The sequence below is a fragment of the Dasypus novemcinctus genome, chromosome 21 (genome assembly GCF_030445035.2).
Source record: "Dasypus novemcinctus isolate mDasNov1 chromosome 21, mDasNov1.1.hap2, whole genome shotgun sequence".
Taxonomy (NCBI): Eukaryota; Metazoa; Chordata; class Mammalia; order Cingulata; family Dasypodidae; genus Dasypus; species Dasypus novemcinctus.
The window spans coordinates 34,451,661-34,466,537 of NC_080693.1; the positions used below are offsets into that span (position 1 = coordinate 34,451,661).

General features: G+C 42.6%; 1 protein-coding gene across 3 annotated transcripts in view; it reads left to right on the top strand.

The window, feature by feature from the left end:
* SSH2 (slingshot protein phosphatase 2) overlaps positions 1-14,877 on the top strand; it is a 312,427-nt gene that overhangs the window by 242,086 nt on the left and 55,464 nt on the right. The window lies entirely within an intron of this gene.

Consider the following 14,877-nt stretch of genomic DNA (forward strand, 5'->3'; position numbering starts at 1 on the left):
CTTAGGCTTTTAAATTTTCTATCTTTTTATTAAGATTATTCATACATTGTTTTCCCGATATTTTTCAATTCTTTTCTGTGTTTTCTTTTATCTCCTTGCACCTTTTTTTCTTAGTATTTATTTATTTCTCTCCCCTTCCCCCCATTGTCTGCTCTCTGTGTTCCATTCTCTGTGTGTTCTTCTGTGTCTGCTTACATTATTGTCATGCAGCACTGGGAAACTTGTCACTTTTTTGTTGCGTCATCTTGCTGCATCAGCTCTCCATGTGTGTGGTCCCACTCCTGGGCTAGCTATGCTTTTTTCATGTGGGGCAGCTCTCCTTGTGGGGAGCACTCCTTGCGCATGGGGCGCCCCTATGCAGGGGACACCCCTGCGTGGCACGGCACTCCTTGCACATGGCAGCACTGCATATGGTCCAGCTCACCATATGGGTCAGGAGGCCCTGGGTATAGAACCCTGGACCCTCCACATGGTAGGCAGATGCTCTCTCAGTTGAGCCACAACCACTTCCCTTGAGGATCCTTTGTTTTTTATTTTAAAAGTCTGCTAAGTATGTCCCAAGTTTGGTCTTCCTTGATGGTTTCTAAATTTTTATCGTGTTTCTTTGGATGGGCATTCCTTCCTGTTTGTTTGTTTGCCTTGTAATCCTTTGATGCACACTTAAAGTGCTAGCTCTGAGATTAGTCCCTGAGTCATTTCTTCTTTAAGTTTGTATCCAACTAGCAATATGATAGATTTCCTTGTGTGGCAGGTGGTAACAAAAGCAAATAAACCAATGCCACAAACAAAAAACAAAAAAATTTTCACAATCTGTGAATTGGCTCTGTGTTAACTGAAGCTCTCCTTCAGAATTTAGTCTTCTTAATCAAGATGAGCAGTCTGAGGTAAAAGTGACTTGCAGGGGCTTCTCAATCTTTTCTGAGCCTCTGTTTTTTCCTATGCTGTCATTGCTAGTGGCCTTAGAAATTCCTGTTTACAGGATTTCAAGTGCCTGTGAATAAGATTTTCTCTCCTTCTGGGTATTCTGTTGTATGAGATAAAACTGGTAATCTTTTGCCCTAGGCCTCTTTTTCTTAATTGTTTCTTATACTGCTTTAGCTGTCCACAAACTGCTTCTCCCTGCAGGGCAAGTTCTGGGAGAACAAGCCAAAGAAGACTTTCCTGGTTCACCCTTTCAAGTTGCCACAGATATGTTGGCACCAACATACAGGCACCACAACATGTGCATAGAGGTTACTCTTCTCCCTCTGGAACAGGGCCAGGAACCCACAATGGAAGCACAGGCTGACTCCACGTTGTGCCAAGAAGAGGGTGGGGAAAGGACTAGTAAGGGTGCCAGGTTTTTCGTCTACCAGCTTTTAAAGCTGAATTTTTTTCTATTTGATTCAGCACTTGTTCAGTTACTGCAACCCTTTAACTGTTTTCCTGGCTTCTGAGAAAGATGGCTCTGCCAGTTTTTGCTAGTTGTGCAAAGATTCTGTGTGGGAACAGCACCCTGGAGAGTCTTATGCCACCATCTTTGTTGAAGTATAGCATCATAAACCAACATTTTAAAGTTGAATGATTCACATGAAAATCCAAACTTGGGGTTTGTCTTAAAATCTAAAATTCTAACAACACTGGGACTTTGTTCTCACATGGCAGTTCTTGACTAGAGCTAAATAGGTAGTGAGCTGCTATTCCCTATAGATGGATCATAATTTAACAGAATCCTCACATTTACTGTCTCCTGGACCTGAAGCTATGTGTCACCATTTTTCATCCTTTCTGCACTGTTATTTTTTTTATATTAGTACCTCAAATCAAAGAAGGGAAACAAAAATGGAATGAGTATGTTTCTTTGTAGAAAACCAAAAGTAAGTGTACCCAAGAAGTGGATGTGGCTCAAGCAATTGGGCTCCCACTTACCACATGGGAGGTCCCTGGTTTGATTCCTAAAGTGCCTCCTAAAGAAGACAACGAGCTGACACAACAAGGTGATGCAGGAAGAGACACAAGAGGAAAAACATAATGAGAGACCCAACAAAGCAGTGAATGGAGGTGGCTCAAGTGATTAGGTACCTTCCTCTCACATTGGAGGTCCCAGGTTCAGTTCCCAGTGCCTCCTAAAGAAACAAGGAAGATGAACAGATACAGCAAGTACAAACAACAAGGGGGTGAAAAGAAAGAAATAAAATCTTTTTTAAAAAATGTATGTGTACCCATTTATATTCACGTGCCCACTTCATTATTTATGTTTACTTTCTGGCCCTCTGGGTTAATACTACCACTTCAGTAAGCAGTAGTAAACCATTATAGGTTTTTGAGCTAAGGAATGACATGAGAGAGCTACAGTATTTCAGGAAGATTTCTCAGATGTTTGTGCAGAATAGAGGGGAGGAGGAGACCATCTTAAATTAGAGACCAGCTGGGTAGTTATTGCAATAATCCAGGTGTGTGATGATGAACCCTTCTTGGTTAGGGTGGTAACTTGGAAACCAGGTGAGAGCCACAGAGATACTAAGTGCAGTTGATACCTACTTTCTGTCCTGAAAGAGAGATAATGAGTAGATTGACTGAAAAGTTGATGGTCAAGCCTTTGAACTCTATGGTGTAATCATTGATTGTTTAGTCCCATATCGTTCAGAGTTTAAATTCCATTGTTCTCTTTCTCTAATGCTCTCTTATCTGTGTTTCTTTTTGTTGAGTCATCTTGTTGTGTCAGCTCTCCCTGTGTGCAGCACCATTCTTGGGCAGGCTGCACTTTCACGCTGGGCGGCCCTCCTCAAGGGGCGCACTCCTTGCGCATGGGGCTCCCCTATGTGGGGAACACCCCTACGCAGAGAACACCCCTGCATGGCAGGGCACTCCTTGCACACATCAGCACTGCACATGGGCCAGCTCCACACAGGTCAGGAGGCCTGGGGTTTGAACCACAGACTTCTCATGTGGTAGGCAGACGCTCTATCCATTGGGCCAAGTCCACTTCCCTAATGCTCTCTCTCTTTTTTTTTTTTTAATTGATTTTGTAAAAATATTACATTAAAAAAATATATGAGGTCCCATTCAACCCCACCCCACCACTTCCCCCCCAGCAACACTCACTCCCCTCATCATGACACATCCATTGCTCCTGGCAAGTACATCTCTGGGCATCTCTGCACCTCATGGTCAATGGTCCACATCATGGCCCATACTCTCCCCCATTCCATCCAGTGGGCCCTGGGAGGATTTACAATGTCCGGTGATTGCCCCTGAAGCACCATCCAGGGCAACTCCAAGTCCCAAAGGCGCCTCCACATCTCATCTCTTCCTGCCATTCCCCATACCCATCAGCCACCATGTCCACTTTTCCCACTCCAATTCCACCTTTTCTCTGTGGACCTTGGATTGGTTGTGTCCATTGCACCTCTATGTCAAGAGGAGGCTCAGATTCCACATGGATACTGGATGCAATCCTCCCACTTTCAGTTGTAGGCACTCTAGGCTCCATGGTGTGGTGGTTGTCCTTCTTCAGCTCCATCTTAGCTGAGTGAGATGAGTCCAATAAATCCGATTGTAGGAGCTGGAGTCTTTTGAGGCTCAGGGCCTGGCTATCATATTGTCAGTCCAGAGATTCAAATCCCCTAAATATATCTTAAACCCCAACACCAACTACAATTCCAGTAAAGTAGCATGAAAGTCTTATGAAAAGAGATCCCATCTGAGTCCAGTTTCATCACGCAGAAACACCAGCTCCAAAGAAGGGCCATCTGACATGGCAGTGAACCCCATCTGCCATGACCATAGAACCCATGGGTCTCTTTAGCACTCCAAGGAACCAATACCTGGGGATTGTATCTGCTATTATCTGTCTCTTAGACTCTGCTCATTTGTGCATAAGGGCAATCCTTCTGACAGCCTCCAGACTCTTTTCTAGAGACTCGTAGCCATATAAACTCATTTCTCCTTTCCTTTTCCCCCTTACATTAGGTCAAACAGCATTTTAAAGTCATGTTATTATATGTAGACAGGGATATTCTGCTGATCTGCATCGAACCTTCAATTCAAGGTCATTTTCCAGTTGCATCATCAGTTGGTAGTTGATGGTGGTCCCTCGGTGCCAGGGAGGCTCATCCCCGGGTGTCATGTCCCACGCTGGGGTGAAGGCGTTGCATTTACATGCTGAGTTTGGCTTCGAGACTGGCCACATTTAGTAACATGAAGGCTGTCAGGAGGAAATTTCCAGGCACAGTGCTGCTCTAGGCCTTGTTCTTATTTCAGGCATATAGGCTCACAAGCATAGTCATTAGTATCAGGGGCTCACTGTTGGACCCTCATTCCTTCCCGGTCCTTGCCACTGCACCTGGGGGACTGCCGCTGCTCCCCCAGGAACCATGACAGAGCACCCCCAGCCAGGAACCCAGTACCTCCCCAGCTGTAGTTTTTAATTGTTGCCACTATGAGTATATCCAAACATTACCATGCACCCTGGACATATGCCCTGTATAGCTCCCTGTCAGCCATATATCACCTGTCAATAGTATCCTATACCAGTATTCCTCTGCTGCCATTGTTGAACCACTCTGTGATCCAGAACTTCCTGAAGATTGAAGCCCAATATAATGTCAGGATCCCTTACTAGCAAAATGGCATATAGCGATGGGTTTAAAGGTTAGATATAGAATACATGTTGACTTGGAAAAATGCTACATCCTAGTGCTCTCTTATCTGTAGCGTCCTTGATATGAACAAGAAAGTTAATTTTTTTTTTAGAAACTTAACCTTGAAATTTAAAGGAATTGAAACAAGTAGGAAAACGGACTTGGCCCAGTGGTTAGGGCGTCTGTCTGCCACATGGGAGGTCCACCATTCAAACCCTGGGCCTCCTTGACCCGTGTGGAGCTGGCCCATGTGCAGTGCTGATGCACACAAGGATTGCCGTGCCACGCAGGGGTGTACCCCGCGTAGGGGAGCCCCATGCGCAAGGAGTGCGCCCCGTAAGGAGAGCCACCCAGCGCGAAAGAAAGTGCAGCCTGCCCAGGAATGGCGCTGCCCACACTTCCCGTGCCGCTGACGACAACAGAAGCAGACAAAGAAACAAGATGCAGCAAATAGACACAGAGAACAGACAACTGGGGCGGGGGGGGGGGGGTGTTAAATAAATAAATAAATCTTTTTTAAAAAAAAGAAAAGAAAAGAAATGGAGTGCATGCTTGGGGAAAAAAAAAAGAAACAAGTAACTCTTCCATAGTTATTTTGTCTTGTAACCCAAAAATAAAATTACACATTTATATAAATCTTGTCCTTATTTCTTGATATACAGCTATCTTAAATAATTTTTTAAAAGTAAAATGAAAGTGAGAAAGGCCGTTCAGCAGTGGTTCTCAAACTTTAGAGTACATCAGAATCACTGGGAAAGCTTCTTGCAGCATGGACTGCTGAGCCAGCCCCACCCCCACCCCCAGAGTTTGCTCTGTTCAATGGGAGAGTTCAACTCTGGTAAGTGGAGAGAGAGGTAATGAGATGAGAATTTAACATTTTTAACATGTTCCCAAGTGGTGCTGATGTTGCTGGTTCAGGAATCACTTTGAGAACAACTGCTTCACATACTGGATGCCCAATTATGTTTGTTGATAGCTTCTGAAAATTGTGTGGTTTTGGTAAAGCTAAAGCTGAGGTCTGTCATTACTCACTTGATATTTTTCTCATTGATAACCTTATGGCATGTGGATTGCACTTCTAGATGTTGAAATAATTTCACCCATAAGAGACGTGGAGGAAGTGGATTTGGCCCAATGGATAGGGCATCTGCCTACCACATGGGAGGTCCGCGGTTCAAACCCAAAGCCTCCTGACCCGTGTGATGAGCTGGCCCATGGGCAGTGCTGATGTGCGCAAGGAGAGCCATGCCAGGCAGGGGTGTCCCTCACGTAGGGAAACCCCACGCACAAGGAGTGCACCCCATAAGGAGAGTCACCCAGCACGAAAAAAGTGCAGCCTGCCCAGGAATGGCACCGCACACTTGGAGAGCTGACACAACAAGATGACGCAACAAAATGAGACACAGATTCTGGGTGCCGCTGACAAGAATACAAGCGGGCACAGAAGAACACACAGCGAATGGACACAGAGCAGGCAACTGGAGGGGAGGGAAGGGGAGAGAAAGAAATAAAAAATAACTCTTAAAAAGAGAGACTTGGGGAAAACGGACTTTGGCCCAGTGGTTAGGGCGTCCGTCTACCATATGGGAGGTCCGCGGTTCAAACCCCGGGCCTCCTTGACCCGTGTGGAGCTGGCCGTGCGCAGTGCTGATGCGCGCAAGGAGTGCCGTGCCACGCAAGGGTGTCCCCCGCGTGGGGGAGCCCCACGCGCAAGGAGTGCGCCCATGAGGAAAAGCCGCCCAGCGTGAAAAGAAAGAGCAGCCTGCCCAGGAATGGCGCCGCCCACACTTCCGGTGCCGCTGACGACAACAGAAGCGGACAAAGAAACAAGACGCAGCAAATAGACACCAAGAACAGACAACCAGGGGAGGGGGGGAAATTAAATAAATAAATAAATAAATCTTTAAAAAAAAAGAGAGAGAGACTTGGGAGAGCATTAAGGAAGCAGATTGGAAGGCAGAGTTGGCAATTGAATATTTTCTTTCCCACTTAAAATATGCAGCTTCAGCTACTTTACATTATAAAGTATAAAGTCAGAAAATGTAACTGATGCCTGTGAATTAATTCAGTTCAAATGACAAGCCATTTTATAGTTGCTTTGAATTGTTACAAATACATAGTCTTTATGTTTCAGATTATTGAATAGTGAGTCATCTTCAAGTAAATCAGTGAATACATTGTATGACTTTGGACAAATTAGCACTTTTATAACTGAAAGGAACATTTGTTAAACTCAAAGCCTTTTGTTTTGAGTTAAATTTGGAATGCTCAAACTCTAGACTTTGGGCTTGTGCATAAGGTTAAAAGTTTCAAAATCAACTGAAAGTCCTGGCATTATCTTTAAAAACCAACCAACCAAACAACAACAAAAAAAAAACCAGTAACAACAAATAGAGGCTCCAAACCCCACCTTTTGCTTTAGCATTGAAAATAGAATGAAACTAGGGAAGCTTTGTGCTACAAATACCTACAGGTCTCAAACGTTAACTTTAGCACTTAGGTAAACTTAGCTGCTAAAATGAAGAAAATGGTTTAGAGCACTCTTTGTGCATTATCAAAGACTCATCTAATATAAATTAAACTAGGAAAATAGTAATTAACTTTAAATGTTTTTAACCAGAACTGAGGTGCTGATAAGATACAAGGTCTTCCTGAGTACTTGGTAAGACAGTTTAAGAAAATGAGGTTGTTTTTGTTTTTGTTTTCAATCTGTTGTATATTTTTTCCCAAAATGAAAATGAGTTTATTTTTTCTAAATATAAATTTTCCTTCTTAATCAGACCGTACAAAAAGGAGAAAGTAAAAATCACTCTGTATCCTACAAACTGAGAAAACCATTCTTAGCAATTTGGATGTGTCCTTCCGGTCTATTTGTGTGTGTGTATAAATATATATAAGAGAGGGAGTATATATATGTGTGTGTGTGTCAGAGACTGTTGTTTTTTACAAAAATCAGATAAAAATAAATGCTCTTTTGTGACATCCTTTCTTCACAATTTATCATAAGTATCTTTACATGTCAGTAAATAAATCATTTTAATAAAGCTACACAAAATATAATTCATAGTTTTGTTTTTTAATTTGAGGACTTTATATAGACTCCCTCAAGTTCTAATAAGTTTCTTTTGAAGACACTGCTCTGTAGTCCATTAATGGCATTTTAGCTATTGACTGTTGTTCTTTTGGCTAGAATTTAATATTTGCAAACTTTTGAAACCTTTTCCTCTTATAGTTTGGATGAATTGCCTGTCTAGACATTGGACCTTTATGATGTGACTTCCCTATGGATACACATTGCAAGTAGGGGCATGATACAAGATTCTTGATGAAGAGAAATTAAAGGCAGAACTGTAGTGCCAGCTTAAGGAATATTTCCTGGTATTAAACAATGTTGAGGAGAGAAGGTATTACATCATGCAGTAGCATTTGTAAACAGCTTGTAAATAAGCTAAGCATTTAAATTAACTACTGAGGGTACTTTCAACATCATTCTTTGATAGTGAACTTTGAAAATAGGTTGAGTCTTTATCTCTCAGAAATAAGAAAGGTAGGAGATGACTTCTCAGGTCCACCTCAGTCCTAGGATTGCTGGATCTAGTTCACCTGAAACTTGTCATAGGATTATAAATTTAGACAATAAATGGATGTTCTTGGAATAATTATCTCAATTGCTATTTCCACCAAGTTGTAAAAATGCAAAATTGTTTTGTCTGAATAATTAGAGTAGACTTTGTAGTGTTCTTTTCAATGAGAACTTTAGTTTGTTGATCAAATGTATCTAAATCATTGTCTTTTTCCTATTATCTAGTCATTGTATGTACTTGAGACTGAGGAGATATTGGAATTGCTGCCAATTTCAATATTAGAGTATTGGATACAAACTGCCATTTTAAATTATGTTTCTTTGATTAACTTGATGAAATAGATTAGATTAGATTTTGTTACTTTCCTCCTAAGCAGAGGAATATGAAATAAACCTCAAACCAGGATGGATATTAGGTTTTTCTTTATGCTTTTGGCTCTTAGAATGTTATTTAATTCCTTAATCTAGAATCTTGAGACATAAAAGGAACTTTAAAGCCTCAAGTCCATCCCCTGGCATTGCAGAATTTTTTTTCTTTAAAGATTACATCTCAATCTTCTAATTAAAATTCAGGTGTTGAATAAATATCATGGCTCTTGATCTTGATTAAAACTCCATTTCCCTTTAGTGAGAATTTAGTAATTACTGTAGGTACTATCTAGAGGCCTGTGATCAAATCCCAAGAACTCTTAAGTGCTGTTCTTCCATAAATGAATTTGAATGTGCCTGCTACTCAAACCTCATTCTATGTGAGATGGCTGGGGCCTTTCTATTAGGTTAGGGATCTTCTGTTATGACTCAGTTAAGCAAGGGGGAGCCAAATGTTTGAAACGCTTCTGCTATTATATATAAATAAATAAACACCTTACTTTTTAAGAGAGACAACTAATGTTTGAACTGAATATCGCTTAAAAAGAAACTCTTGCTGCCTACCTGCTAACTTTCATTATAGATAATATTTTTGGAGCATTTTATTTCTTTTTATCAGCTTTGACTTGGCGAGTCAGTTGCCACTGGTTGGTGTCAAAGCTGATAAATTATCAGAAGCATAGTTTAGTTGTTCTCATGCCATTTGTATGAGTTTTGCCAGAAATTCTGAGCCTTGACAGAAGATAAAAGAGCTTTTAACACATTCAGGAAACTGGACAGTTAGCTCAGCGCTTACCAATGCAAGACCAAGTTTAAATTTGTAATATTATCTAAGATCTTGTTTATGAGAAATTCTAGCTTACCTGCTTTGGGTTTTCTGATTAAATTGATGTGTTGTAGGAGCGTTTGTAGTCAGAGAAAGAATCAGTGCATTTACTACTACTACTACCCATGCTCCGTGTGTGTAATATTCCTTCCTTGGTCTCAGCCCACTAAGGCTAAGCCTTGACATTTTAGTTCCCGTTAGCTTCTAATATGTGAATTTGGTTTATATTGCTATGTTGTATCATGGAACATAAGACCAACAGTATAGCTCTGTATCGGGTGTGCACTTGGCTTCAGCATGGTTTGGGGTATTACATTCTTGTTGTGTCAACTCTCATTAGAAACAAGTTTAATGTAGCCAGTTCAGGTGTTGTTCCTGCTTTCTTTAGCTTTTTCTAGGAGTACCAGAATAGAGACAAAAAGCCATAGGGAGTCTCATCTCTTCCCTGTGCTAAGTGGCTCAGTAAACTGTTCAATATGGGTCTTTGGGCTAGAGACAGTTAAAGGGAAGGAGACTCCATGAAGAGCAGCACTAAAAGAATTCCAAATAGAAATCAAATTTTCTTGAGCCAGATAGAATTGGAACTCTGTTACTCTTCTGAAATAAGAAGTGGGTGTTAATACAGAGCACATTTTCCTGGCTTCAGAGGCTCGTCTGTTTTTTGGGTTTTTTTAATTATTAACAGATAAAAGGGAAAGTAGAACTAGACTGTATACTCCATGAGAACAGGGCCCATGTCTCTCCCTTCCATCACTGAATCCTTAGTCACTTGCACAGTGACTAGTATGTAATAGATGCCTAATAAACATATGAATGAATATTGACTGGAAGGCCATGTTACTTCATTTTAAAGTTCAGAAAGTATCTTTTTTGAATTTTAAAGAAGATTTCCAAAATACAAAAATAGAACATATATTGTGTCCTGATGAACCTATTAGCCAACCTTAATAGCTGTCAACATTTTGACACTTCCTTTATACTTCCCTTTTTTAAAATTTTTGTTGGAACGTTTTTAACTAAAACTCAGATATCGTGTCATTTCACTCCAAATACTTAAGAAAAAGGAAAAGACATAACTACAATGCCATTACCACACTAACAAACAATAATTCCTTAATATCTAAAACCCTACCCATATTCAAATTTTCTGAAATCCCCTTTAAAATATCATAAATTGAGGGATGAAACGGGGTCCCTGTTATGGGACGAGCAGGGTCCCTGTTGCGGGACGAGTGGGGTCCCGTTGTGGGATGAGCGGGGTCCCTGTTAAGGGACGAGTGGGGTCCCGTTGTGGGACGAGAGGGGTCCCTGGCATGGGAAAGAAAGCCTCATACGGCCGCCGAGGATTCCCTCGGGGGCTCCGAAGGCGTGGAGGGCGCACAACCCAGGAAGGAGTCGCGGAGACAGGCTGATGGCACAAGTCTGGTTTATTGCGGAAGGGGATGCAGATTTATAGGATTGGGGAGTGGTGTGGCGGGTTCTGATTGGCTAGGGCAAATGCTGTTTCCATATAAGGCAATGTTCTGGCATTGGGCTAGTGATTGGCCGGTAGAGTATGTGCTAACTCTTGATAGGCTGGCACTGTTACTAAGCTGATAGGTGGTTGTAAGCTGTTGCTGGGCAAACAGCGTACTAAGAGATTAGGTTTAAGGGAGGGGGGAGGGGAAGTGAGAGCTGGGCTAGGTGGGAGATAGGAAGGGGGAGGGCGGTGCCGGCTAGCCGTTAGCAGCAAAGGCCTAGTCAGGCGTGGTCACCTTGTCTAGGCCCAGTGGGCAGAGGCAGTGTCACCTCTTGCCGCACTGTTTGCCACTGAGGCAAGCCGGGTGCCCCTCCTCCCACAATAAATAAAAACTTTTTGAGAGGGAAGTGGATGTGACTCAAGTGATTGGGCTCCTGTCTACCAAGGAGGTTTGATTCCCAGGGCCTCCTGGTGAAGGCAAACTGGCCCATGCTGGAATGCTGGCCCGCATGACAAACTGACCCGAGCGGAGAGCTGGCGCAGCAAGATGATGCAACAGATAGGCCCTGAACACTATTCCATCTATCTCTGGAAGTGGCTCCTCAGGAAACGGAGGTTGGCTATCACTGAGGGCACTAAGGTGGAAGGGAAAATGGACGTTAAATGTGTGGAACCAAAGTAAATGGGGGGTAAGAGAGGAGTTTCTTGAGAGTACACAAGGATGGATATAAAACATGTAATATTACACCATAACATATAGGAGATGACAGACTGATAATGTAAACCATAATGTAAAACATAGGATAACTAAAAATGTAAAGAACTGTGTATCCTAAAGTATGCACCATAATGTAAATACAGATGTCACCTTGTTAGAAAGCTAATGTCTCAGACTCTGTATATCACTTTAAGTAAATATGATATGAATAGGGCGTAAGAGTATCACTGTGGAAGGGAAAAGGTTTTCTGGTGGATGTGTGGGAGTGCTGTATATTATATATATACATTGCTGTGGTCTAGGACTCCTGTGAAGAAAAGCTGAATAATTAGGGGGGGGGGGGGGGGGGGAAAAATAGGATGTGGAATTTTTTCAAGTCAACATTCTTTATCTAAGTTCTTTATCTAACTTTATCCAAGTTCTTTATCTATCCTTTAAACTCATCGCTATATGCCATTCCCTAGTAAGGGACCATGACATTATATTGGGCTTCAAATTTCGGGGAGTTCTGGATCACAGAGTGTTTCAACAATGGCAATGGAGGGATACTGGTATGGGATACCAATGACAGATGATATATGACTGACAGGGAGCTGTACAGAACATATGTCCAGGGTGCATGGTAATGTTTGGATATACTCATAGTGGCAACAATTAAAAACCACAGTAGGGGGGGTACTGGGTTCCCGGCCAGTGGTGCTCTGTCGTGGTCCCTAGGGGAGCAGCGACAGTCTCCCAGGTACAGTGGTGGGGACCGGGAGGGAGTGAGGGTTCAACAGTGAGCCCCTGATACTAATGACTATGCTTGTGAGCTGATAAACCCAAAATAATAACAAGGCCTAGAGCAACTTTGTGCCTGGGAATTTCCTTCTGTCAGCCTTCATGTTACTCAAATGTGGCCAGTCTCGAAGCCAAACTCAGCATGTAAATGCAATGCCTTCCCCCCAGCGTGGGACATGACACCCGGGGATGAGCCTCCCTGGCAACGAGGGACCACTATCAACTACCAACTGATGATGCAACTGGAAAAGGACCTTATACGGAAGGTTCAATGCGGATCAGCAGAATATCCATGTCTACATAAAATACCATTACTTTAAAATGCTGTTTGACCTAAAGTAAGGGGGAAATGGAAAGGAGAAATGAGTTTATATGGCTACGAGTTTCTAAAAAAGAGTCTGGAGGCTGGCAGAAGGTTTGCCCTCATGCACAACTGAGCAGAGTCAGAGAGACAGATAAAGCAGATACAACCCCCAGATATTGGTTCCTTTGAGGGCTAAAGAGACCCATGGGAGTTATGGTCATGGCCGATGGGGTTAACTACCAGGGCAGATGGCCCCTCTTTGGAAATGGTGTTTATGTGTGATGAATCTGGACTCAGATGGGATCTCCCTTCATAAGACTTTCATGCTAATGTGCTGGAGGTGCAGTTAATGTTGGGGTTTAAGATATATTTAGGGGATTTGAATCTCTGGACTGACAATGTGATAGCCAGATCCTGAGCCTCAACAGACTCCAGCACCTACAATCTGATTTATTGGACTTACCACACTCAGCTAAGATGGAGGTGAAGGACAACCACCACACCATGGAGCCTAGAGTGATTACAACTGAAAATGGGAGGATTGCATCCAGCATCCAGGTGGAATCTGAGCCTCCTCTTGACATAAAGGTGCAATGGACACAACCAATCCAGTGTCCACATAGAAGAGGTGGCATTGGATTGGGAAAAGTGGACATAATGGACAAAGGGTATGGGGAAAGGCAGGAAGAGATGAGAGGTGGAGGCGTCTTCGGGACATGGAGCTGCCCTGGATGGTGCTTCAGAGGTAATCACCGGACATTGTAAATCCTCACAGGGCCTACATGATGGAATAGAGGAGAGTATGGGCCATGATGTGAACCAATGTATATGAGGTGCAGAGGTGCCCAAAGATGTACTTACCAAATCCAATGGATGTGTCATGATGATGGGAACGAGTGTTGTTGGGGGGGGGGGGGAGAGGGGGGGTGGGGGGGTGGGGTTGAATGGGACCTCACATATATATTTTTAATGTAATATTATTACAAAGTCAATAAAAAATAAAAAAATTTAAAAAAAAAAAAAAAAAAAAAAAAAGATGATGCAACAGAGAGACTCAGAGGAGAGACAGTGAGAGATGCAGCAGACCAAGGAGCTGAGGTGGCGCAAGAAAGAGATGGAGCACATCCCTCCCACTGTGGAAGGTCCCAGGATTAGTTCCCAGTACTTCCTAAAAGAGAAGACAAGCAGACACAGAAGAATGCACAGTGAATGGACACAGAGATCAGACAACGGGGAGGGGGAAAGAGGGAGGGGAAATAAATAAATCTTAAAAAAAAAAAAAAACTCTTGAGAAAAAGTAGTATGAAAACCTTCTGAAAAAGCAATTTTCTTTCATTATTGTTGAAACTAAAGAAGAAAATCTTGTATATAATCTGAAAGGATTCTATAGAGCACAGCCAATAATCCTCTTACATGATGCTAAAATATTGCATCATATTATAATTGTGGAAATTGCCATCTGATCTGTGAGTTTAATGCTCACATTCACATACTCAAATTTCTCTTGTGGGTCTTCAGTACATGTTATTATAAAGTAAATTAATGGCAAACATTATTGAGCATTTACTGTGTGCCAGGCACTGTGCATAAGCTGCATTATTTCATAAGATGCTTACAACCTGTTGTTATACACATTTTTATTTATCTCCAATTAATTTAGAAACCTACTGAAAGTTATTTAGCTAATGTGTAAGCTTGAATTTAGATCTTTTTTTTTTTTTTATTTTGAGGAGGTCCTGGGGAATGAACCCAGACCTTGTACATGGGAAGCAGATGCTCAACCACTGAGCTACATCCACCATCCACTCCCCATGAATTTTTTTTTTAATTTTATTTTTCTCTCCTCCCCCCCTCCCTGCCCCAGTAGTCTGTTCTCTGTGTCTGTTTGCTGCATGTTCTTTTTGTCCGCTTCTGTTGTTGTCAGCAACATGGGAATCTGTGTCTCTTTTTGTGCGTCATCTTGTTGCGTCAACTCTCCGTGTGTGCGGCACCATTCCTAGGCAGGCTGTGCTTTCTTTCTCACTGGGCGGCTCTCCTTACAGGGCGCATTCCTTGCACGTGGGGCTCCCCGACGGGGGGGGGGGGCACCCCTGCGTGGCATGGCACTCCTTGCACACATCAGCACTAAGCATGGGCCAGCTCCACATGGGTCAAGGAGGCCCAGGGTTTGAACCGCGGACTTCCCATGTGGTAGACGGGCACCCTATCCATTGGGC